Source organism: Rhinopithecus roxellana, chromosome 14 (genome assembly GCF_007565055.1).
Source record: "Rhinopithecus roxellana isolate Shanxi Qingling chromosome 14, ASM756505v1, whole genome shotgun sequence".
Classification (NCBI taxonomy): Eukaryota; Metazoa; Chordata; class Mammalia; order Primates; family Cercopithecidae; genus Rhinopithecus; species Rhinopithecus roxellana.
In genome coordinates, this window is record NC_044562.1 from 127,824,682 (window position 1) to 127,851,964 (window position 27,283).

General features: G+C 43.2%; 1 pseudogene across 1 annotated transcript; it reads right to left on the bottom strand.

The window, feature by feature from the left end:
* Positions 1–9,711: 9,711 nt before the first annotated feature.
* LOC104654387 lies at positions 9,712–11,019 on the bottom strand (annotated as a pseudogene). The gene has a single exon (XR_746821.2). The product of XR_746821.2 is annotated as an L-lactate dehydrogenase B chain pseudogene (transcript).
* Between the last annotated feature and the right edge of the window lie 16,264 nt (positions 11,020–27,283).

The following is a 27,283-nucleotide window of genomic DNA, read 5'->3' on the forward strand; positions in this document are numbered from 1 at the left end:
TTCTCTAACTGGAATATTTTCAATTTTGTCTCATAAAAATTCTACTCATCTTCTGAGGCCTACACCAGATAATGAGTCTCTGTGATGCCTTCGGTAATCAACCATATTTGCCCATGTGCTGTTGCTGTGTTCTCAAATCCCTTTTATGTATTGTTTCTGTATTGTTTAGGATATTTTGGATTGCAGAACAGAAACTAACTTTAGTTAATCTAAGGAAAAAGATAATTTGTGTACGGATATAGAGAGGGTCATAAGCCCCAAGGACAGGGATGCAGTCAGTCAACTGGAAGATAACCAGGAAGCAGAAAGTTTACAGAATCACTCTCCGTCCATGTCTTTGTATTTATCCCATTCTCACTCTTTGTCTGCAGAATGATTTTCTCTGCTCCTCTATTCAATATGCCCACCTTTCCAGCTACAGCATTTGATAGGATTTTCAGTCCAATTCTTGATTCCCAGGAGAGTAATAGAACTGGCCTATCTTGAGGAATATGCCAGGCATAGGTCCAGTGGGCTGTGGCTAGTGAGTGGCATTATCATGCAAACGTAGCTGTTGAGGACCCTCTGAAAAGTGGGGGGTGAGTTTCCGAAGAGATGGGGCATCAGACAATTGGGGCAGATCGATAATTTTAAAAACTTTTTGCTATAGTCTCCACTAGGTTGTCTTAACCTCAAGAATACAAACTATATTCTCTTTCTCATTTGTTTAATTCTCTCTAAACTCTCATCTTCCCAAGGTCTAAATATGGCTGGTCATATAGTGGCACTCTGCAAAATAAGGCAATTTTGTTAAGGGTGGTATATGTAGAAGAGTAATAAGTTGTTAAATGTTATTCTTACCCTCATCTCAGATTTTCAGTGAAGATTCCAAAGGCTGAGAACAAACCATCTACTGCCAAGTATCCACACTCATAAGACAGTGTGCTAGACGAGACCACCTGAGCAGATTGTGCAAGGAGGCTGTGAAGCTGGTTCTGTGCTCACTGACCTACCACCCACTTCCAGCAATTGTAGGAGAGAGAGATGGAAGAAGAGTGGAAAGAGAATTTCTTTGGAGAGAGCTGAGAGGGTTCTGTGCATTTCTTCCACCCTCATGAATACTTTCCACTGATTTTAAGCCAACGAAGAAGGGATTCAAGGAAATTACTCAGAAAGGCCAGCCACATTACTTCTAATTTGGTATACTTAGAGATTGACATCTTATTCTCATTCAAAATGAATACAGGCAGATGGCTGGGGCTGTGTCTGGTCAGCAGTCCAGATTCAGCAAAATCTAGAAAGAGATAGCTGAAGTGAGAGTGAGCTGAAATTCTGCCAATAGGGGGGGTTAAGAAATATATTGTCTGGGAAGGTGAGTCTTAGAGGGGAGATGGCTTTGATGAATCCTTTTGGTCACCCAAGAAGGTCAACTGGAAGGTTGATATGACCTAACTGAGAGATGAGTCCCTGGAAGCAGAAGTGGAAGTTCAAAGCAGAAAAGCATTGCATGAGGCAACAAAACTGGAGTCAAAAGAAGAAAATCTCTAGAAAACAGCAAAGCACATCAGGAGAGGAAGAGTCCACTTCAGACACCTGCAGTGGCCAAAGGACACTACCTCCAGATCTCAACTATGACAGCAGCTGGTGAGTAGAAGAGGAGGTGGAGCAGAGAAAAGAGGAAAGGTAGAGTTAACCACTGCCTCTTCTCCATGGCAGGCTTCCAAGCCTGAGGAAGGTGCCAGATGAGGGAGAGGAAAGGGCTTTGTTAAATAGGAGTTTCTACATTGTACGGACCTATATTGACTTTTTGTGATTATACGATTAGATTTGGCTCATATTCTGCTCCTATTACCTTCGTTGGACATTTTTATATCTGAAAGTGACCAAAGCAATGGGAATATACAGCAAAATTTCATCAAAGAGGTGGTAAAGAATAACTGTGTTGATCAGACTTATGGGGAAAAGTGATGAAAAATAAAACTAGCTTTCACTTGTTCCCTATTAAGTCTGGTTTAGTCAATAAAGCATTATTGAAGTTCAAAGGAGGAGGGAATCACTGTGGGTGAGGATAATCAGAGAAAGTGATTATGGACTAGGAAGGGCTTGAACTGTGTTTTAAAAGCCTGGGCTGGACGCAGATAGACGTCTGACCTTGTTCTTTCCTATGAAGTATTTATGACAAAAACTCATTTTCTGTGCTCGTTGGTTCTTGGAAGCGCTGAAGATTCTGACACCAGTCAAACTGAGATGGAGCAAATGAACTGTGCAAATCTTATGCTATTTACTGACCACTGGACAGGAGCTAAGCTTGACAGAGGCTTAGCAGTGAGTCAGGAATGTCACTTGAAAGGCTTAGGCTGCATCTTGAAATGTCTTGTTAAAAGGCAATGTTTGGGGAAACTTCAGAGAGAGGCCAACACCCAAGGCAGCGTATCTCTATTAAATGACTTGGCATTGATTCAAAATATTCATATTATTTGAGCTCAGATAACTCCAATTTGGCCAGTCTAATACATATGCCACTGAAATACTGAGATTGTATTTCTTCCAAAGAATTTTCACATCTGATCTCATAAGGTCTGTGTGAGAAAAGGAAGGATGAAGATTACTTTTCCTGTTTCATAAGAAGATTGCAAGACTTGTTTATATTGACATCGTAACAAGCCATAGTCCATTAATATGAATTGCATTATACTGGGAAGTTCTGTTTGTGGTAAGAGGTATCTGAACTTAACCTCTACTCAGAAGAAATTCTTCAAGAGCAAGAACAGGTAAATTCTTATATAGTTCTATCACAACATGTAGTAGACTACAAAAAAGGCTGCAAATTATCCCCCTCCTTCCATCCACATCCCTTGGTAGTGTTACCCCACATTGACTCTGGCCTTGAGACTAGCTTTGGCCAACGGAAATTAAGCAAATGAAATACAAGCAGAAGTATTGGAACTTTTTCTCTTGATGTGCCGGGAACACAGGTAAATGAGCCCATGGCAAACTGCTATGGGATGAATCATGTCCTCTACACATTCATACATTTAAATCTTAACCTCCAGTATGTTAGAATGTGACTGCATTTGGAGATAGAGTCTTTAAAGGGGTAATTCATGTTAAGTGAAGTCACGAAGATGGGTCCTAATCCAATATGAATGGTGTCTTTATAAAAAGAGTAGATTGGGACACAAACACATACTGAAGAAAGATCATGTGAGGACACAGGGAGAAGATGGCATCTGCAAGTGGAGGAGAGAGGCCCTCAGAGGAAACAATCTTTATGACACCTGGATCTTGGACTTCTAGTCTTTAGAACTGCAAGGAAAGCAATTTCTATTGTTTAAGGCACTCAGTGCCTGGTACTTTTTTGTGAGAGCTGTAGCAGGCTGAGGCAGCAGCTTAGTGGAGGATGAGATGTCAGTAGAAGAGAATTGAGGTACTCTAGTCAAAAGCCAGCCAACTGCCAGACTCATGGTGAGCCATGCTAACTCACCCAGCTGCAAGCTGACCTTAGGCATCTGAGGAAGCCTAGCTGAGGTGAACTGGCGTCAGTGAGAGAAGACAGAGATCCTTGGATACTTCTTTCATTTCATAGAGAGGCTTGCTGGGCGCATGTTTGTGTTACAGGAGAGGGACATTGGCCCCCCGTTGTATCCTCTTTTTATAAGTATCTGGGATAATCACTTTGTCAGGGAAGGGAAAAGTAGTCTATTTGGATGCCAGCTAGTCCAGAAATAGGTGCCAGATTTTCTTTTAGGAACTACTCTAGAAAGTTGGCTGCCAAGCACTTGGTGACCTCAGGCCCATGGGAGCTTGCTGCCCCTTCTGCCAGGGGCACCACTGTTGTGGGAAGCTGAATGTGGGTGCAGGTCCCCCACTGTGAGAAGGGAGGAGCCCTCAGTGCATACTGGCTCCTTGTCCGGGAAACCCCATGTGAACTCCAAGGATCGTTTTTGGACAGTCCTTGTCATACCACACTTTGATGGTCTGTGAAAGCCAAAACAAAGTCAAAGAGAAAGAAGAAGCGGGTTCCATCTTAGATTCTCATTGGACTTTCCATTGTAGAAAGGCAAATTCTTGTTTTTCTCACTAACAGATGGAAGAATCAAAGATAATGTTATGGAACTGTGCCATTCTTCATATATAAAGGTGATTTATTTCTGCCCTGAGCCATTTACTGATTCTCGCTAAATTTCCCTGTTGTTCAGATGAGCACATTTTCTTAAATGGCTGGTTGGATTCAGGAGTGCTGTCTGTGACTGGAGAATAGACGGGAATGAGCTGAGTTACATGGAGATCTTATTCACCTTTATCTTATTGTTGTTAACTTTCAGTAAATTAAGCTAAGCCATAAGGCTTTCTCCCAGTGTCTTATCCTTGTAGTGCCTGTTCCATGTGGACTGTGAAATCTGAAGGAAAAAAATTCATGTTTTAATAATTTGTCCTTTCACTTTTAGACTCAGATTTAGACATTGGTGTTCATAACAACTACTTTTTTGGACAATTTCTGCTCAAAATCAGCTTACAGAAAAAAAGTACAGTATTATTTCAAAGGAGTTTACTGTCCTCCCTCCCTCCCTCCCTCCTTCCCTCCTCCCACCTTCCCTCCCTCCGTCCATCCCTTTTTCCCTTCCTTCCTTCTTTCCTTCCTTCCTCCCTCCCTTCTTTTCCTTCCTTCCTTCCTTCCTTCCTTCCTTCCTTCCTTCCTTCCTTCCTTCCTTCCTTCCTTCCCTTCCCTTCTCCTTCCTTCCTTCCTTCTTCCTTCCCTCCCCTTCCCTTCTTTCCTTTCCTTTCCTTCCTCTCCTTCCTTCCTTCTCTTCCTTCCTTCCTTTCCTTCCTTTCCTTCCTTCCTTCCTTCTTTTCATTCCTTTCCTTCCTTCCTTCTTTTCTTTCCTTTCCTTCCTTCCATTCCCTTCCTTCCCTTTCCTCCCTTCCTCCCTTCCTTTCCTTTCCTTTCCTTTCCTTCCTTCCTTCCTTCCTTCCTTCCTTCCTTCCTTCCTTCCTTCCTTCTTTCCTTCCTTCCTTCCTTTCTTCCTCCTTTCCTTCTTCCCTTCCTTCCTTCCTCCTTTCCTTCTTTCCTTCCTTTCCTTCCTTCCTTCCCTCCCTCCTTCCTTCTTTCATTCCTTCCTCACTCCCTGCTTCCCTCCCTCCCTCCCTCCCTCCCTCCTTCCTTCCTTCCTTCCTTCCTTCCTTCCTTCCTTCCTTCCTCACTCCCTCCTTCCCTCCCTCCTTCCTTCCTTCATTCATTCCTTCCTTCCTTTCCTTTCCTTCCTTCCCTTCCTTCCTTCCTTCTTTCCCTCCTTCCCTCCTTCCTTCTTTCCTTCCTTCCCTCCCTGCCTCCCTCCCTTCCTTCCGTCCTTCCTTCCCTCCTTCCTTCTTTCCTTCCTTCCTCCCTGCCTCCTTCCCTCCCTCCCTCCCTCCCTCCTTCCTTCCTTCCCTTCCCTCCCTTATTCCTTCCTTCCTTTCTTTCTTCCCTCCCTCTCCTTCTTTCCTTCCTTCCTTCCTTCCTTCCTTCCTTCCTTCCTTCCTTCCTTCCTTCCCTCCCTCCTTCTTTCCTTCCTTCCTCCTTCCCTCCTTCCCTCCCTCCCGCCCTCCTTCCTTCCTACCTTCATTCCTTCCTTCTTTCCTTCCTTCCCTTCCCTTCCTTCCCTTTCCTCCCTTCCTCCCTTCCTTCCTTCCTTTCCTTTCCTTCCCTTCCTTCCTTCCTTCCTTCCTTCCTTCCTTCCTTCCTTCCTTCCTTCCCTTCCCTTCCCTTCTCCTTCCTTCCTTCCTTCCTTCCTTCCTTCCTTCCTTCCTTCCTTCCTTCCTCCTTCCCTCCCCTTCCCTTCTTTCCTTTCGTTTCCTTCCTCTCCTTCCTTCCTTCTCTTCCTTCCTTCCTTTCATTCCTTTCCTTCCTTCCTTCTTTTCTTTCCTTTCCTTCCTTCCTTCCTTCTTTTCTTTCCTTTCCTTCCTTCCCTTCCCTTCCTTCCCTTTCCTCCCTTCCTCCCTTCCTTTCCTTTCCTTCCCTTCCCTTCCCTTCCTTCCTTCCTTCCTCCTTCCTTCCTTCCTTCCTTCCTCCTTCCTTCCTTCCTCCTTTCCTTCTTTCCTTCCTTTCCTTCCTTCCTTTCCTTCCTTCCTTCCTTCCTTCCTTCCTTCCCTCCCTCCTTCCTTCTTTCCTTCCTTCCTCACTTCTCCTTCCTCCCTCCTCCCTCCCTCCTTTCCTTCCTTCCTTCCTTCCTTCCTTCCTTCCTTCCTTCCTTCTTCCTTCCTTTCCTTCCTTTCCTTCCTCCTCCTTCTTCCTTCTTTCCTTCCTTTCCTTTCCTCCCTTCCTTCCTTTCCTTTCCTTCCCTTCCCTCCTTCCTTCCTTCCTTCCTTTCTTCCTTCCTTCCTTCCTTCCCCCTTCCCCCCTTCCTTCTTTCCTTCCTTCCCTCCCTGCCTCCCTCCCTTCCTTCCATCCTTCCTTCCCTCCTTCCTTCTTTTCTTCCTTCCTCCCTCCCTCCTTCCCTCCCTCCCTCCCTCCTTCCTTCCTTCCCTTATTCCTTCCTTCCTTTCTTTCTTCCCTCCCTCTCCTTCCTTCCTTCCTTCCTTCCTTCCTTCCTTCCTTCCTTCCCCCCTTCCTTCTTTCCTTCCTTCCTCCCTCCCTCCTTCCCTCCCTCCCTCCTTCCTTCCTTCCTTCATTCCTTCCTTCTTTCCTTCCTTTCCTTCATTCCTTCTTTCCTTCCTTCCCTTCCCTTCCTTCCCTTTCCTCCCTTCCTCCCTTCCTTCCTTCCTTTCCTTTCCTTTCTTCCTTCCTTCCTTCCTTCCTTCCTTCCTTCCTTCCTTCCTTCCTTCCTTCCTTCCTTCCTTCCTCCTTCCTTCCTTCCCTCCTTCCCTCTTTCCTTCCTTCCCTCCCTGCCTCCCTCCCTTCCTTCCCTCCTTCTTTCCCTCCTTCCTCCCTCCCTCCCTCCCTCCCTCCCTCCCTCCCTCCCTCCCTCCCTCCCTCCTTCCTTCCTTCCTTCCATTCCTGCCTTCCTTCCTTCCTCCTTCCTTCCTTCCTTCCTTCCCTTATTCCTTCCTTCCTTTCTTTCTTCCCTCCCTCTCCTTCTCTCCTTCCTTCCTTCCTTCCTTCCTTCCTTCCTTCCTTCCTTCCTTCCTTCCTTCCTTCCTTCCTTCCTTCCTTTCCTTCTTACCATCCTTCTTCCCTTCCTTCCTTCCTGTATATTTTAAAGCACTATAGGATCAATAGGTAACTCCGACACTTCAAGAATAGTTCTTCATATCAGTTTCATTCTGATATCTGCTGGGACCAACATTTCAATTTCAGTGGGAGTCTTTTGAAACCTGCTTACAGATAATCTGTCTGAAGCCTTTGATTTAGAAAAGTGGAAAGGGGAAAGATAAGTGACTAGGTTTTTAGAAAGTTTTGAGATCAAAGGATTTGGTTAATTCTTTATGATGTTTGCTATAACTTTATAAGTTTGAGTTTGCAAGATTAGTCTCCACAAGTCATTTCCTGCTGCTAGCCTACCACTACGTGGATGATGTTTCCTGGGTTATAGGCTCATGGAGCCCACAAGATCTCTTAGGCTTGGTTAAATTCATCGGTTCTCACCCTGGGCTGCATATTAGAATCACCTGGGGAGGCTTAAATTTTACAGAGTCTCAGAACCCATCATTAGAGTAATAAAATCATATTCTCTAGGGGTGGGACTAGGAATCCATACTTTTAAAACTCTCCGGGTTATAATGTGCAGCCAGGATTGTGAACCCTTTAGACAATGAAATCAAAGAAAATATAAAAACCATCCCCACAGAATTAATCTTTTTAAAAAAATCCCCAAAGCATTGAAATGAGCTATTAAAACCCAGCATATGCATTACCTTTAAATAAGATGTATAAATTAGGTTAGATTGTAAAATTCAAAGAAACAGAAAGACCTTTGTATAATTAGGTACCAATTTAATGGAATGGTCTATGTTTTTCAATTATTGTTTGACCTTTTCTTCTCTAAAATTTTGTGATTTTCCTCTCTGGTTTCCTTAGTTTTGAACAGGTATTATACACTTAGAATCTTTCTGCTTATAGTGAAACGTCTTCCTGCTCTGTAAATGTGCACATATGTTCAAGATCTTCCAGTGAGCTTAAGTGTCTGCAGGGCATTTTTCTCTGTCACATGGTCAATTTACTCTCTTATCAGATAATGGTAACTAAAGTGTTGTTACTAGAGGTTGTGAACCAGCAACATTAGCACACCTGGGAGTTTGATAAAAATCCAGAAATCCAGATCCTACTCCAGATCTTATTGAATCAGAATCTGTATTTAACAAGATTTCATAAAATTCATCTACACCTTAAGATTGAGAAACATTGAGTTAAAAAAAACTCTTTTCCTATTTTTGCACATGCCTTTGCATCTGGCTTTTTCCTTTCTAATGCAGACATACACAGAAAAATAAAGATTTCTATTAAGAACTCATATGTACATGTGTGATTCCTGCCTTTGTATTTTAACTGGAATGGATTTGCAGAGCTCTACGGTCACTTTTCTTAATGTGAATTGTTTGTTCATTGAAAGTAGAAGCCATGTCATTTTCAGGTGATCTACAACTTGAGTTTCTTTTTAGTGACAACGAAAATTAAACTGTGACTTGATTGACAAAGGTTGTTTCAATGAAGATTAGGGGATCTATTCTGGGCATGATGTTTTAAGGAAGAGTATCTTGGGTCCAGAGTCAAAGCTTGGTTGATTAATATTGCTGTTCTTTGTTTCCCAGCATGAGGTACTGTTGCAGCCTGAAGTGCTTTGTAAGCCTGAATTGCCTTGTTTAGTAAACAGGATGATGATCTCAGTCCCTTCTGTCTTGGCATATTTCTTCTTTACCTTCCCCAGCTAACATATTTGTTAACATAGTTTGGGCATTGGGTTGATCTGTCAATCCTGGACAGCAGAAGGACCAGGGTGTCTAATAAAGGCTGGTTCCAAGTAGAAATAATATACTTTTCATGCTGACAGTCTAAGAGAAAGATAATATGAGGTTTTTTGAGAGCAAGCATCTCAAATTGAGGTGAAGTCCTCACTGGTCGTCTAACCTACCTGTCTCTTCTGATAACACCCCTGCTTATCACAGAGTATGGTTGTCATCGTTAAGAAAGCGGTACCATGACCACAAGGGGACAGTGCATTGTTGCAATGAAAGCGCCAAGGTTTGGTCCTTGGACATCTTTTCTCTTCTTTTTGTAGTCACTCTTCCCAGCAACTCATGGCTTTATATACTATTCATTCATATGCTGATGACTTTAAATTTATATCTCAATCTCAGACCTCTCGAAGTCTAGACTCATATATTCTACTGTCTTGACATCTCTACTTGACTGCCCAAAAGATATCTCAATTGTCACAAGTCAGAAATCAAACTCCCACTCTTCTCCAGCAAACTCACTTCCTCCACATCATCTCCACCTCAGGAAAGGGCAACCCTGCTCCTCCTGTCACAGAGTCTAAAACCAAGAAGTCATCCCTGACATGTCTCTTCCTTCTTATTCTACATCCAATTCATCAGCAAGTGCTGATATATTCCTTCAAAATATCCCCAGATCCCCCCTAATTCTCACCACCCCCTCCCCCATCACCACTGCTTGGTCCGATCCATCCCCTTACCTGGATTAGTGGTGTCCCCTGCCTGCTTTTGCCTTTGTACTCCTCCCTTCTATTCCCAATAGAGCAGCTGGAGGATCCTTTTAAGTGTAAATCAGATCAAGCCAGCTCTTTGCTCTTTTTTTTGTTTTTTCACACTACAATAGTTAATTTTATTTGTTCAAGAGCTCATATTGCAAGCATTAAACCAAGCATAGGCTTTGATTCTGTGAGCCCAAATTCACATATTGAAGAAGATCAAAGCAAACTGCGATCCATGTACACGGATGAAAACTAAAGGCTCAGAGTTAATAACATTGTAGTTTTTAAATTTCTATAGCCTAGAGCCCAGTAGTCACAGGTCTTTTAAGTCCTTCTGGATGTCCCACAGGGTATCTGCACTTTTCTTGAGCTGAGCAACTTCATCATCCTTTAGCTTCTGGTTGATAACGCTGGTTAATCCTCGGGCATTGAGGATACACGGAAGGCTCAGGAAGACTTCATTCTCGATGCCATACATCCCCTTTACCATTGTTGACACGGGATGAATCCTGGATAGATTTTTCAACATGGATTCAATAAGATCAGCCACACTTAATCCAATAGCCCAGTTGGTATATCCTTTTAGCTTGATGACTTCATAGGCACTTTCAACCACCATCTTATGCACTTCCTTCCAATTTTCACTATCATTGTCAGTTCCCATTTCTGGATTCAATTCCTGGAGAGAAACACCTGCCACATTCACGCCACTCCACACAGCCACACTTGAGTCGCCATGTTCCCCCAAAATCCACCCATGGCAGCTGCTGGGATGAATGCCAAGTTTTTCAGCCATAAGGTAGCGAAATCTAGCAGAATCCAGATTACATCCACTTCCAATCACGCGGTGTTTGGGTAATCCACTTAGTTTCCAGGTAACATATGTAAGAATGTCCACTGGGTTGGAAACCACAATTATGATGCAATCAGGACTGTACTTGACAATCTGAGGAATAATGAATTTGAAGACATTAACATTTCTCTACACCAGATTGACTCGACTCTCCCCTTCTTGCTGACGGACTCCTGCAGTTACCACTACAATCTTAGAATTGGCAGTCACAGAATAATCTTTATCTGCCACAATTTTAGGCGTCTGAAGAAATAAGCTCCCATGCTGCAGATCCATCATTTCTCCTTTAAGCTTATCTTCCAAAACATCCACAAGAGCAAGTTCATCAGCCAGAGACTTTCCCAGAATGCTGATAGCACACGCCATACCAACTTGTCCAACACCCACTACAGTGATCTTACTGTTTGGGACTGTTGCCTCTTCTTCCGCAACTGGTGCAATGAGTTTTTCCTTAAGAGTTGCCATTTTGCACAGGAGAGGGAAGGCGCTGGAGACCACTGTAACAGCAGCAGTGCGGAGAAGACAATGTGAGCTGCGTGCGTCTCCTCCGGCGCCGGCTCTGCCAGCTCTTTGCTCTTAACCATCTACACCCCTCTTTCAGAGTCAAAGCCAAAGTCAGGGCTGGGTGGGGTGGCTCATGCCTGTAATCCCAGCACTTTGGGAGGCCGAGGCGGATGGATCACCTGAGGTTAGGAGTTTGAGACCATCCTGGCCAACATGGTGAAACCCCGTCTCTACTAAAAATACAAAAATTAGCCAGGTGTGGTGGCGGGTGCCTGTAATCCCAGCTACTCAGGAGGCTGAGGCAGGAGAATTGCTTGAATCCAGGAGATGGAGGTTGCAGTGAGCCGAGATTACACCACTGCACTCAAGCCTGGCCCAGAGAGTGAGACTCTCAAAAAAAAAAAAAAAAAAAAAAAAAGAAAGAAAGAAAGAAAAAAGAAAGCCAAAGTCAAGGGTGCACATGTCTTTTCAAACTCATCTCCAACTGCTCCCTCACTTGCTTTTTGTATGGCAGACACTGAGAGGCAGTTCGTTGTGCTGGGTATTTACTGAAGATCAACACCTGTTTGCAGAAGTGGGGTAAGGCAGGATGGGGAAGAGGGGACGTGAACTGTGAAGTCAGTCCAATAAATCTGGAGGCAGCTCTGCAAGGAGTGTGGGTGCATATATGACCTCTCAGGGTTGTCGCTTGTCAGGCCCAAAGTTACACCTTTTCACCCTATCATCAGCCATGGGATGAGTGATGTCCTGAGAAGAGTGCGACGTGGCATGAGGCAGCTCTCTGCAGCTGAGACACCCCTTGAAGGACCTGACCAGTAGATACTGCACGGCCATGCCCACTGCGTGGTTGGCTTCCTCAAGCAAATCCAGGCCACTCTGCCCAAGGGCCTTTGCACTTGCTGAAATGTTCTTCCACTAGGTACTTTTCGTATGTCTTGCTCCCTCATCTCCTCAGGCCTCTGCTTAAATGCTATTTTTGAATAAAACCTCTATCCCCTAACCATCCTACTAAAAATGAAGACCATCCCCTAACACTCATATTCCTAGTACCCCTTTCCTTCTTTACTTTTTCCTTAGAATTTATTGCCATTTGATATACTGTATATTTAATCTCTGACTTGTTATTTTCTGTTTCTCCAGGTAGAATGTAGACCTCAAGAAGGGCTTGTCACATGGCACTACATTTAGTAAAGGGTGTTCCTGATATTGGTTTCATGAATTTGGACCTCCGGAAATTTAGAATTGATGATATTTTGAGATGCTTATATTTTCTCCCTAAAAATAACAAGTGTCTAAGATAAATAATGTAGAATTATACATTATAAAGAGATAAATGTTCAAGCTGTTAAGAAAAGTAAATGTTCTAGAGACACTTACTTGCATTTCCACTTTGATGTGTTTATAAAAATAATTCTCTTTTATTAACTAAAGCAAATTTTGCAACTGTTCTTGGTAAATAACCTGGGAAGCACTATGTAGGCCTCTTGGATGTTTTTGTTGATGTTGGAAAGAAAGAGAAATGTATTTAAATTTTTTTAATTTATATTTTTTCTTAGTCAAGACAAACCATTCTATAACTAGTTCTTGGTTTTCTTGTTGTTTTACCAACCTTAATGTTGCATGGGGACGGGGAGACAGCAGCCTGCAGTGTTGGGATGAGCTGAGGCATTTGATGGTGGGCTGTGGCATGCTTTTTGTTAATATGGTCTTTTTTTTTCTTTTATTTTTGCATTTGATACACACAGGAAAAAATAATCAGGAGCTTTGGTTAAACAATTTCAAGATTCCTTTCAACTTTGCCCTGGTTGTTTTCCCCTTCAAACTTCCCCTCCTTTCATCCACACTCACTCCTTCCTGCTGCTTTCTCCTTTCTCCTTTCTCCTTTCTCCAGAATGACCCAAACTATTCTACTCCATACCCAAGTCATTCTTTCCAGGGGGAAAAAACACAGTTTGGCCAGACACAGTGGCTCACTCTAATACCTAAAAGGGGTCCCCATCAGGACCTCAACGGAGGGTTCTTGGATGTCCTGTGAACAAGAGTTTGGGATGAGTCTATAGAGTAAAGTGAAAGAAAGTTTACTAGAGAAGTAAAGAAACAAAAGATTGGCTACTCCATAAACAGAGCAGCACTGAGTGCTGGTGGTTGGCTATTTTTACGGTTGTTTCTTGATTACACGCTAAATATGGGGTGGATTGTTCATGAGTTTTCTAGCGTTTCCTGGAACTGAAGATTCCTCTTCCTTTTAGACTGTGTAGGGTAACTTTTGGATATTGCCATGGCATTCGTAAACTGTCATAGTACTGGTGGGAGTGTCTTTTTAGCATGCGAATGTGTCATAATTAGCATATAATGAACAATGAGGATGTCCATGTTGCTTTCGTCACTGTCTTGGATTTGGTGGGTTTTGGCTGGCTTCTTTATCATATTCTGTTTTATTAGCAGGGTCTTTCTGACCTGTATCTTATGATACCGGTCCTGCAATCTCCTATCTCATCCTGTGACTAAGAATGCCTGACCTCTTGGGAATGCAGCCCAGCAGGTCTCAGTCTCATTTTACCATACCCTTTGGAGTCACCCTGGTTCAAAGGCCTCTTACAATGCCTGTTGTCCCAGCACTATGGGAGGCCAAAGTGGGAGAATCACTTGATTCCAGGAGTTCAAAGACCAGCCTGGGCAACACCGTGGGATCTCATCTCTATGTTTTATAAATAAATAAAAAATCAGACTTGAAAGAGAGAAAAAAATCAATTTCAAATGCTTGGAAAACAGCCTTCCTGTTGGTCACCCTTGATTCTCATTGCAAGGTGATTCAGCATGTCTCTCTCCATTGCTAATCATGTTAATGCTAGCATGACTTTTCTATGAACTTTATCAAGAAAATCTTTTAAATATTAAGATGTCTTAAGATTTTTCTAACTGGTCCAATTCTAGCTACACATCCATAAATAAAAACAAAAATAGAGACAACTTTGGAAGAACCCCGTGCTTTTCCAACAACCCCTCAAAAGACATTGAATATGGATGTTGCAATGGGGAACAGGGGGACCCAAGGACCTAAATGCTCTAAATGCTCCCTGTGGCATAGTTTGAAAACCACTGAAATAATTTTTATGTTTCTTTTGTCTCAGTCTGACGGTAATTTATACACAAACACACACACACACACACACACAAACACACACACTGACACACACACATTTGAAAGTATGAGCAGCCGGGGGCGGTGACTCATGCCTGTAATCCCAGAACTTTGGGGGGCCGAGGTGGGTGGATCACCTCAGGTCAGGAGTTTGAGACTACCCTGGTCAACATGGCAAAATCCCGACTCTAGTAAATATGCAAAAAAAAAAAAAAAAAAAAATTAGCCAGATGTGGTGGTGGGCATCTGTAATCCCAACTACTTGGGAGGCTGAGGTAGGAGAATTGCTTGAATCCAGGAGGCGTAGTTTGCGAGGGTGCAGTGAGCTGAGATGTCACCATTGCAGTCTAGCCTGGGAGAAAAGAGCAAAACTCCATCTGAAAAAAAAAAAAAAAAAAAAAAAGAAAGAATAGAAACTGATTGTAAGCTTTTTAAGAATCCTGTTCATTATTGTTCTTTCATTTATATGGTGCCTGGCACATAGAGGCAGTTAATAAAAGTGATTACAACACCAAGGCAAAACATCAACAGCAGCATTACGGTGTTTAGGTGTTTAATGCAATCCTTAGATATCTTTAACATCATGTTACATTAAAATGAATTTGAGAAACACAGAATAACACTTAAACCAAATACGTAACTAATTTCAGATATGAAAATGTGTAAATATATTATAAAACACAAAGTAAAAATATAATAAAATGTAAATGATAAACATATGTCCATTCTAATTTAAATTATTAGCAGACAAAACTAATGCAATAAAGTAGGATAAGAAAGGAACCAGAATTACATAAAATGCAAGAAAATTTATTTTAATATAAAAATTAGGTGATTAAAATATTTTTGGAAAGTAACAACTTAAATCAGCAAAGTGTATTAATAGGGTCATCACTGAGTCAATGACAAGTGAGTTTCGTGCAAAATTTTCCACCTGATGAAATGACCCTTTTTGGACCCCATACTAGATAAAGATGTGGAGAGGAGACAGTTACAAGTTAACTTCAGATATTTTCTTCTGATTCCTTCAATTTCAAATAATTCCTTCCTTTTTGTAAACATGTTGAGATCTTTCTGAACTTTTCTTTTTTAGGAAATGCATTGTGTTTTATTTTTACTTAGCTCTAGTTTTGTTTCAAAGAAAGGTACTCTGGTCTGTCTTTGTTTTCTTATGTATAGATGGAGATTTCTCCTCAGAAGGACCCGTACCAATTTTAACACCATCACACTGTATATATTCTATTTACACAGAGTCTTTGATCCAGAATGGGAAATACTCTTACAATAAGTCTTGTGTTGTTCCTTGTCATTTTTTCCACTTATGGGGGGAAGAGAAGTATGTTTTCTGAATTGTTCAAATTAAAATGTTCATGCTCTATATAACTTTTCAGATAATTTTGCATTACAATTTTCAAAATCCAAAGTTTTTGGTATTTCACCAACAAAATACCACATTTTGGGCACAAAAATAGAGCCGAAATTAAGCATGACAGATACCAACCATAATCACGAATCAATACAAATTTGTTGCTTGAATTTGGTAAGTGTTCAACCAATGGCCTGGGGTTTTAACTCTGAGAAAATGTTATTTCTATTTTACAGATGAGAAAAAAAGAGGTTCCCACAAATGATGGAGCTTTCTAAGGGTCATAGAGCTATTAGAGAAAATGGTGCACTTGATATTGAAATCTGGTTTAGTGTTCTGAGTCCAAGGACTTGTTTTCCCTGGCAGGGAGGGTGACCCTGTATTAAGTCCTGCTGCCTGTAGGGCAGGTATTCCCAGTGACTAGGTGAATGCTTTCTTACCAGGAGGCAGTCACAGTTAGAGGAGGGGTTCACAGGGGTGTCAGAACTCCTTCTTCCTTGGCCTCTCTGCCTCCTTCCCTCTATACCCCATTCTTACTGACTTTATTATGCCAAATTACTCCAAGTACTCAAAGCTGAAGGCCATTGTCCATTGCCCCAGAGGTTGAGGGTGGAGACCAGTTCTTCTGTGATCAATATTGGTCTTTCAAATGTCTCAGATGGACCATCTCAATAACAACACTTTATTGTGTTAATAATGTGCCCATGTGGCATAACTTTGAGGAGTTATTATGCTAATAGCCATACACAAGCGTGTGCGTGCGCGCACACACACACACACACACACACACACATGGTGGAGGTGGCAGGGAAAGAAGGGCATGAACCCTTTGCTGCCTCACAGCTGACCTTGCTAGTGACCATCTTTTCTCTTGCTCTTGACCCAGGCTCCTGTAGTTGGCCCATGTGAGTGATGAGACAAGCCCAGAAGGCCGTATTCTCCAGATTTCATCAACTAGCACATCTCTGCATATCACACAGGATTTGAATGAGAAGGCTGCAGGTGTCTAATATTGATTACTGTTTTAAGAGAGAATATATTTCACCTAAGTGATATCTTAGATGATAACAGCTTTGGCCAAACAGGCTGGAAATTCACATTGCTTAGCTGTCTCTGCAGCTGCATTTATTAGGAGGTGATGCTTGATGCTGCTCCATTCAATCACTCTTCAATTCGAAGATGAGTCCCTTTAGTAAGGGAGAAAAAATTCTCTGGGGTCCACATTTAAGAAATCTTTAAGCCACCTGCCTCTCGAAGGCATGGCAGGAAGATTTCTCTCTCCGAATGTAAAGCCCCACATTTGGGTGCCATGGAGTTTGCAGTCCCACTCACTGGGTTTTGCGTTGCCTCTGCCTGTTGGATACTTGCTCTTAAAAACCAACTTGTCTGTAAGGTTGAGCATATTAAAGTCTCTAATGCCTTTATTTGAAATAATTTTCCAGATTTCTTTCCTCTGTGACAGGGGAGAACTGGAAGCAGTGGGTGCAAGATTCTGAGGGGAAGGATGTAGTTGAAGTGAGGAAATGCCTGTGAAAAGGGACAAGCGAAAGCACCAAGGGGGGCTTTTTGCCTGCCTTCTGGATTTGTGACGGGCCAGTGCTGACTTTTGGGGAGCACCCAGAATGCTCCAGTGGCTGGGGATTCATTTGATTTATTGCCAATGAGTTTTTCTTCTTATGAATAATATCCATTTTACAGATGAAGAAATTGATGCTCAGAGACCCTGAGTGATTTCTCTTTCAAGTGACTACGCAGAGCATTCTGGAGCAGAACCAGGCTTGTTAATTGCCTATTTCAGTGCTGTCTTCATGATAACACCCTATTCATTATGCTCAATTTATGTGAAGGCATTTTAATGTAATCAATGCCTTCTATAGATAGGAAAACTCCAAAGCCTGAATCAGATTTCTTAAGAATTGGAAATAATGTTTCTGAGATATTTGGGTTTTAAATCTCAGCATTGGAAGCACCTGAGCAGTCATCAATCCAATCTCCTAGGCAATGTGCATATCACATCCCGGCCATCACAGACACGAGCCATTTTTTATGGTTTCAACCCTTCCAGGAATGGACAGCCCACTCCTTTGTCAGACTGGGAATGATCAACATCTTCATCCTGTGCTGAAAACTCTCCATAAACTCTTCCACAGACTCAAGTTCTTCTCTGGGTACTGGTGAAAAAGTGCAATTAATTTTCCATCTGACAGCCCTTTAAATATTAACAGAGTTACCATGTCTTCTTCTTTTTAAGGTTGAAGGTGTAGAGAACTTTGATCACTCCTTACCAGGGTATTCTCTCAGCTTGGTCACCACTCCGTGGACATACTTTGGCTTTTGACATCCTGCTTAATACATGAAGTAGAACTAAAGGCGAGGACAGTAAATGTTGTCCAAGCAGCATCTTTACTGGCCGGTTTAGGGTAGCCATGTCCACAATATTCTTTCTATTCAAACAGAATCTTCCCTTCTGTATGTTTAAGGTGTTTCTTTTGTACCATATGAATATACTGATGTATTAACAATTTGCTACATCTGGAAGCCTTGGTGACACAGGCACTGAGCTCCTTTTCTCCTACGCTGATTCCTACTGATCAATTTCCTCCACCAGCTCACCTAAAGATGCCGCTGATGGTGCCTATTTTAAGAACACTGGTGACCCTGGTAAGGGTCCTTCTTCCTGGTGTTTCTGAAGCAGTGGTCTCCAGTGGTCTGGGGGCGGGACTGGGCTGTGTGAGCAGATGGTGAGAGACAAGCTTCCCCTGAGGGTGGGCTACGGATTTTCTATTCTGTTGATGTCAGAGTCCCAGAAAGGTTCCTTTCAAAATTGGTTCTCCAGCAAATGGGCTTCACCCTCCAATAAAAAGAGCCTCAGTCCCAGTCAGAGAGGCCATGTAGTGGCAGCTATCAGGCAGCCTTCACCCCTGTATCATGTCTTCTCTCTCCTGTTGGTCTCCTTCTTCTTCTCCATCTTCTCTCTCCTTTCCAATTAGAAAAGAGTAATCAGATTTCAGAGTAGAGGCAGGCAGAGGACTTCAGGAATTGGGTGCAAAGGGGTAGATGTGTACCACGATGGGGAAGTAGTGAGAGAGAAAGGGACAGGGAAGAGGGTGCTGTCCACCCCAACAGTGCTGAAGACCCAGATCTGCTTGGAAAAGGACAGTGTTTATAATTGTTTAATCATTAAAATAATGCGAATTTAAAAAACTATCTCTTAATGTTATTTGGGGGATTAAACTAGTATGTTAAGGACTTTGAACAGTGCCTGCTGTGTGACAAACTCTGAGTTTGCTGGGCAGTGACGGTGGTGATCGGCATTACTCCTGGTGCTTTTGAAACAGCAAAGTTTGAGGAAAGAAACTCCCAAAACAAAAAACGTCCTCAAATTCATATTCTTTCATGGCTGCAATAAACATATAAAGATTGTTATAATTTCTGAAAACTTATTCTCAGTTTAAAATTTTCAGACAATCTTCTATGATTTTCTATTGTGCTTGTAGATTTGTTTTAATTCTCCTGGCCACTTATTCCCTAAACAATGCTTCAGTCAAGCTTTGAAAAAATAATAGAATTCTCACTTGGCTGAATATTCCACTCGACAGAGAAAGAAGATATTTTTCATTTTTAGTAAAAAGATCAACTTTCATATTATTTGTGTGTATTTATTTTCTGTATGTATACTTAGATTCAAACTTGAGCCTGTCTCCCACAGGTTTGTGGGAAATAGAATAGTATATATTTTGTTAAGATATATATATATCTCTTAACATAAAATATAAAATATATATACACACACATGTATAACATGTGTATAACATTTATATAATAAAAAATATGTATACACACAGATACAGACAAGTGAGATTACATTTGCATAGTTTCTGGTAACTTGCTTTTTACATTAATAATTTATCTCTTTATGTGATATCAAATACTTTTAATTTTTTTGGTGATTACATAATATTCTTTAGTATGAATGTTTTTAATATTTCAGATTTTCAAGCAGTTTGGTATAATCAGGCCTGAGCCTGTGCAGGCAGGGCGAATGGGAAACACTAGGAGCCAGAGGTGGATCTAGTATGTCCTTTGTAGGCAGGTGACTCACAAGTGATTTGAATTTCAGCAAGCCTTTCCCAGGAGTCCAGCTCTATCCCAGTCACGGCTGTGAGTTTCTCCCACAAACTTCTGTACTAATGGTTTAAAAACAGATGGGAAGGGGGAGCCTGCAGATTCCTCATTGCAGCTGCATCCACTTGGCACAGGGTGCAGGGTTGAAATAGCACATCCTCACTAACTTCCTGGCTCTGCAGTTTTTTTGTTTTTGTGATTAATGTCCAGTGCAAAGGTGAGTAATGGAGCAATTCATTGTAGTAATTCGAGTTATGGAGAATATATGGACTCCTTCGCTCAGCATCCCTTTCTTCAACTCCTTGTCACATAAAAAGAATCATGACATTGGAGAATATGATGCCATCAGCCATAGGACCAAGCAGAGATACAACTCATGCGACCCAGGTGCTTCCACTCCCCCAGGTTAATATGTAACCCTTAGAGCCTTTCTTTGCAGGAGTGGAGGATGCTAACTGGATGCAGAGGGTGAGGAGAAGAGCCCCTAGTGCCTTCTCTTTAGCCCTACTTTTTGTTTTTGGCTGTGGCCCAAGAAGGACAGGTCGAGTATAAATGATCCACAACTGCTTCTAAATCAGTTTCACTCTTATGACCTATATCATTATATCCTGTGACCATTACCGTTATTCCAAAGTAACCTTTGAGCCCTGGGAGAAGTTTGGGAGGGTGTTCAGGGAAAGAAACCACCTGACTGGCATAGAAGAGGGACCTCCTGTTCCAGTGGGTCCAGGAAAGTACGGCCACTGCCCCTTTGCAGAGTGTGGAAGACTGGAGAAGGAGCAGGTGTAAGAGCATATGAGGGTCTTTGTGCTGCCTCCCTGATTCAAAGGAAGACGTGGGATATCTGTGCATCTATCAGGGCCTGAGGCTGAGGACCCCTAACTCCATCAGCTTTGGAATGAAGTGATAGTACATGCCTCAGGGTTTCCATAACTATATAGGTAACCATGTGGGGTGGGGGAGGTGGGGAATGAATTAAGGCTAGATTTCTTGCTATGGCTTATGGGGATGCAGTTATACTGCTTTGGGTGTTGATGTTAATTGAAATATTTCTGAACGCATTAGCTTGCAGGCTCCTCTTTTATTTATCCAAAGTAGTTATCTCAAAGTTAAATGGATTAAAGTGCACCTTGATGGGGTTGAACAGTATTACAATCTTTCCTGAAAAAAATTCTCCACTGGTGGAGAAGGTGAGAAAAGGTAAGGGAAGAGAACTGGCTCAGCCAGTATTGTTTACTTGCATTTTGGCAAAAAACTTTCTCCTGGTGCGCTGTATGTGCATGTCCTTGTGTGCTTGGGTGTGAGAAAGGAGAGGGAGAACAGGAGAGGAGAAGGGGACATGCCCCTCAAACCTACAGCACCATAGGGATTTCCCGCCATATTTGAGTGTTGGCCACTCCTGTCTCATCACTATAACTTCTTGGTGGCTAGGGGTTTAGGCTGGGATATGGAAGAAGCCCACGTCCTAGTTCTCTCCACTCACCTCTCTGTCTTAGCGCCCAGGGGCTGTGTACACAAATGAACCCAATACATTGGATCCTGACGCCAGGTTATTATTCCCAAAAATATGTAAACAACATGATCCAACTCCAAGGAATGACAGCATACGTTATCTTTACAAAGTCTCTGTTCCATTTTGCAATGCCTAAATTTCGGAAAGAAACTTCATGTGCAATCTGTCTTTTCTGCTTCATGTATTCCAGCCCTAACCACACTGAGGCTCTCTCTCCATCCAGCATGTGTCTGATTGAAAATTCCATTCAACTAACTTCAAATATGTATTGAGCACCTTTATGTTGACAGTAAAGTGGTAAAAGCCATAGGGGATACAAAATAAGCATAAAGCACAGTCTCCAGCTTCAAAAAGTCTGCTGTGCTATTGGGACCAACATGGAGAAACAGCAAGAGACCAACATGAGACAGAATATATTTACTCATCAGAATGTGTTGTGCTGACATCAAGTGCATTGGATGCTCCAGAAAGGAGTTCTCAGTGAGAGCCTGAGTTGTCAGAACAGAAAGGTTTCTTGGAGAGGCCAGGGCTGATGTGGGGCTTTGAAGGATTGGGAGCGTTGGAAGATGTAGCAAGATCACATGCAAAACTTTTTCTGTTGTTTCAGATTCTCTACAGAAGCCTTAAAGCTGAAAACAACATGACCTAATTATTCCTACAGTCTAAAGAGCTCACCAAGGAGCTGTCAGACATAGACAAGGCTTACTTAGAGGTGGCTGTGATCCTCACTGCCCACTCCCCACTTCTGTACCCCCCACATCCTACCACCTATTTATAAAGGCAGAAGATCATGAAGGCTGCAAGAAGAGGCCCTTGCTGGGAGTTTTAGTACGCTGTCTGCCTAGTGAAAGTGGTGGGGCATGTCCTCTCCCTTCCATCTGAAAGAGGGAGGGGACATGCTCCTCCCCCAAGACAAGAGAGAGAAGAGCCCCCACAGTCTCCTCCTGCGCCTGATGCTTGCTAAGCAATTGAAATGTAGGTCTGGTCCAAAGTTGCCCCCCAAAGAGAACATAACGAGAGGGTTCTTGTGTGAACTTTGTACAAACCCCTGAAAGTGAGACGGCATTATGAGCATAAAGACTGGTGCCTGCTTCTTGCAGGGGTAATTTTGAAGGTGGGTGCTAGTGGGAGCAGCCTATGATGTCAGAGCTATGAGACTGCCTGCATTCCCACCACTTGAACTGCCAGGGATTGGTCAGTTTCCTGGGGACCACCTGGATGCTGTGGCACTTAGGTTGTCCTGGGCCATCATGGGGGCAGACTGAAGAGGGTGGTCTGGCAGATGAGGACTCAGCCACCAAAAGCTATGGATGTATAAAGGGGTGAGAGGTGACGGGAGGGAGAATACAGGAAGTCATGAGGGGTTTCTCCTCTTTGTCCAGGTATTGTGTTGTGTATAAGCCATAGGAATTTAAATGGAGTCACTTGTGCCAAGCCTTAAAAAAATGGAGTCGGGAAGCCATAAAGGAGGGGCTGTCATGCACACATGCCTATGGTAACAACGATTACAAGGACTTTCTGAAAACCATAACCTTGAAGAGAGGCCACCACAGCCTTACACAAAAAAATGCCTCTGAGAGGACGTCTGCCCCAGCAACTGCCCGCTTGATCTTGGCCTGGTGCCACCCTTGCTATTGATCCTTGTAGCCAAGAACAATTATTTCAAAACAACTTATGTAACCTTCTTCATTTTGCCTTTAAAAATCCTTTCCGTCCCTTGCCTCTCTCGGTGCAGCCACGGTCCCCCATGGGCTGCCATGGCACATATATTCCTGGATTGCAATCCTTCTCTCCATTCTGGAATAAACTCATTATCTTTGGCAAATCTCTCTCTGTTGTTATTTTAGGTGACAGTAGCATGGAGTCCCCCGGGATCACCCCAAAAATTCACGTGTAGCCCCGAAGTGGAATACTTGTCACGCCAAGGTGTTGCTGGTGAAGGAGAATGACACCAGTTAGGCAAAGTGTCCTGACTTTCTCTCACCACCTCCTGGGCTCCTGATCTTGAGAGGAAGGGGGAGCAGATGGAGAGAGATGGAGGTGGAGGAAGAGTGAAGAGCCAGACCAGGCCCTTTCCCTCCGTATAAGTCAGGCATGGACTGGGGGAATGAGAAAGCCTTTACATTGCAGGGGAGGTTTGATTTTAATTGATACTGGTCTGGACTTTTCAGTTCCTGAAAGGTGAATCTGAATGATTCAGATGGGACTTTTCTTATGCCTGAGAGACCCTGAACAGCTGTGGTCCTAAGATGTCGAGGGGCGTGGAAGGGAGAGGCTGCAGAAGGGTGTTTCCCTGGCACCCAACAAGGGCCAGTAAACAGTTACAGAGACACGAGGAAACTAGGAAGGGGAGTCTAGGGAGAGGGAGGAGCAGCAGGGAGAACGGGATAGGGTGGGCCTGAAGTGTTTAGGAACCTCCCTGACTCCACCTGGTGGAAGGGGAGAGGATGGTGGGGAACAAGGCTGAGAGGAAAACAGCGTCCCACTGCAGAGGACTTGAGCTAGGACTTCCGCATTCTTGAGGGAATAAGCAGCAACAGGAGATTCAAGCAAATGAACACAAAGGAACATTCTACAACTCAAGCAGATTCCCTGGGAGGGGCTCATTCTCTGCAAAGTAACCCTTCCTCCCGATTCCATTTTTTTTAAGTCTTGGCACAAGTGACTCCATTTCAATTCCTACGGCTTTTCTTCCTCCTATCCTGAGCATTCCCTGTAGCCAGCCAGCATCTCTCCCTGACTGTGCTGGTTGGGTTTGTTGTGCCAGGTGGGTTTGAGAGTCTGCCTTCTCATGATATTATCCAGCAGCTGTTTGGAAACAGAGACCCAGATGAGGGGGATTTTTGGGAGGAGGGACACTCTATTCCTTTTTTTTCCAGTCACCATGAGGGTGGGAAAGACCTGCTCATCCTGCCTTTGTGTATCACATTCCAGGGATTTGTACCAAGTATCTGCTTGTATTCAAATTGATTTAAATCATTTTGGACCCGGACATGGCAGTTTAATTTTCAGTTTACAAAACAGATGAGGAACAAGTAGGAGACAGGGAGGTATTCTTGTTTGCAGGGCATTGAGAAGGATGATCCACCTAAGTTCCCTTATGAATGGATTTCCAGAGGGCATTAATTATGATCACTAAGCTGGAGCTTGGGGAGACACACAGTGCTCAAATCAGCAATCAATAGCTGTCTTGTTTATGTACTTCTGTATGCCTGGCTTGCGTTTGCCTCTATAGAAGTTAAACATTTGATCTGCACTCTTGGTGGGGTGGGCGGGGGGGTGGTAAGAAGTGTCTTATTTTTATAAATCAAATTTGTCCTAACTTTAATTCTCCAGTGGGTGAGAAATTAGATCTCAGCCTTTTTTTGGAAGACCACTCCATTTCCACGCAGGTACACAAGGATCAGGGGAGTGGGAATGGCAGACGGGCCTCTGGTCTGCAGAGCATCATTGTGATGGTTAAGATTCTCGTGGTTCAAACTTATGTGGTCCATTTGGAGGTGGTTGGCTTCACTGCTTTCCCGTTGAGCATTAGCATGGCATCTTTGGCTGCTGTTCCCAAGGACACCTCTCTTGATGTGTAATCTCCCAGCGTCCCTGAGCTAACTCTAGCACCTCTTCTAGCACTTTAAGGGGCCAAAAACATAGTCTGCTTTTCAGATTCTCTTAAAAAAATGACAGCTGCTCTTGATGTGGCTGCTTCCATTTGCACTGCCTAACCCAACTCCATTGCTCTAGGACCATTCACTCTCATTGCTTTCAGGAGCCGTGGGTCTTGGCTACAGAAGCCCTCATGGGGGAAGTGTTACCTCCTGAGTGCACATCAGCTTTTGATCCCTGCAACCCAAAAGCACACAGGAAAAGTGGACACCAGGCTTGAATTCCTTTTTGCATTTGTGAAGGTGGGGGTGGGGGTGGGGTGGGAGGAATACCTATAGTTCAAAGTGATAAGCCACACATATATCATTCTGTCACATCTGTCTAATCCTTAGAGCACTAACAGTGAGTCAACAGAGGCACTTTCCCCTAAGGGATGTAGCTGTGAGCCATCAGCAGCTGACATTCTCAGCACTGCCAGGGTGTGAGTTTGGTGGTCCTCTGGGGGGTTCTGGACTGAGCACCTCGGTATTTACTACAGCATATGCCAGCCAGCATCTACTATTAGCCCTCACTGCCCACCTCTGGATTGTTACTCAAACTACATGGGAGCATCTGGCTTTGACACCCTACCCTGTCAAATAAGGTAACTAAACAAGCAAGGAGACTGATTTTATTCAGGTTATTGCAATAGGGAGAGCACCCAGATCCAAAGATTAGAGCGTTTGAGCAAGGTGTTTTGCCTTAGACTTTTATGAGGAGGGGTAAGCATGTTGCAAGAGGGATGGTTTATAGCTGGGATTGTTTTGCAAACAGGAAAGGTCTCAGTTATCTGGGCAGGATTTTTTTTTTTTCCCTATGGTTGGCTAGTCTCAGAGGCACAAACAGGTCTAATCTCAGCTAATAACTCGTGGGATAAGGAATGTGAAGTTGGCGGTTCTGTGTTATAAGTCAAATTGTGTCTCCCAATATATATGTTGAAGTTCTAACTCCCAGTACCTGTGTATGTGACCTTATTTGGAAATAGGGTCTTTGTAGATGTAATCAAGTTAAGATGAGGTCATGGGCCAGGTGCGGTGGCTCATGCCTGTAATCCCAGCACTTTGGGAGGCCGAGGTGGGCAGATCACGAGGTCAGGAATTCGAGATTAGCCTGGCCAACATAGTGAAACCCCTTCTCTACTAAAATACAAAAATTAGCCCGGTGTGGTGGTGTATGCCTGTAATCCTAGCTACTAGGGAGGCTTAGGCAAGAGAATTGCTTGAATCCAGGAGGCGGAGGTTGTAGTGAGCCAAGATTGTGCCACTGCATTCTAGCCTGAGTGACAGAGTGAGACTCCGTCTCCGCAAAAAAAAAAAAAAAAAAAAGAAAAGAAAAAAAAAGATGAGGTCATTAGGATGGGTACTAATCCAATACTATAGGTCCATATAAGATAAGGAGAAAGTAGAGTTGCACAGGGAGAAGAATGCCATGTGATAAGAGGCAGAGACTGGAGTTACAGTTACAAGCCAAGGGATGTCAAAGATTGCTGGTGACACCAGAAGCCAGAGGAAAGCATGAAATAGATTTTCCCCTAGAGCCTGGAAAAAAACGTGGTCCTTTCAGACTTCAAGCCTTCAGAATTGGAAAATAATAAGCTTCAGTTGACTTTAAACCACCCATATGTGGTGCTTTGTTGCAGCAACTCTAAGAAACTAGTACAGTCTGTTTCTGGCCTTAGCAACAGGGTCAAGCAAAAGGGCAGAGGACTGTTCAGCCTTGTCATAGGTAAATAAAAGAGGCACCCACAAGTCTTATGAGAGTCTTGAGAAAGAGTAGATGGCAAGTCTTGCTTAAGTCACATGGAACAGGATGCTTTTTTTATGGTAAGCCATTTCAGGATCACAAAAAGTGGGGGTTTTCTTAACCATCATTGTTTTCTGGGAGCACAGGGCTCAACATTGTCAATCCACATAAATCCGTAAATCTATATATGGATTTCCACCCCCACAAGTTAAATTCTAAGCTGCCTTGTCTGATGTCCAGGAGTCTGATTTCCCAACCTCATCAGCATTCTCTGCTCTGCTTGTCACTCTGGCGATGTTCACATACGTCATATCCAACCCTCCGTGTTGCTCTGCAAACACACCTTGCTGTTTACTGACTGTGTCTTTGTGAATGTCAATCCTTCTGCCTCAAAGGTTCTCTCTTTTTTTCCCCTTGTTTAGTTTCACTTGTCCTTCCATACCCATCTTTCTGAGGAACCCACCTTCACATCCTCCCTCCCAGGCCTCTCTGGGATTTCATGGAAACTAGTTTGGTGCCCACCTTCATGATGTGCTTCTCCCATGGCATCAACATTCTCATTTCTCCTCTCTCCTTTTGGGCTCTAGCTTCATCCAGGGGTAGGTTCATGCAGGTTCCGATTCTCTATCTTGCTGTGAGGCTCAATGCTTAGTATAGAGCAGGTGATAAATAGGTATTTGCTGAGCTGAAACAAACTCTTTCTCCTTCACACACCTCTCCCTGACCCTTAGAAATGTTCCCTCTTTGATACTTCGTGTTATCTTTTCTTCTCTTTTCTTTTTTTTTTTTCCTT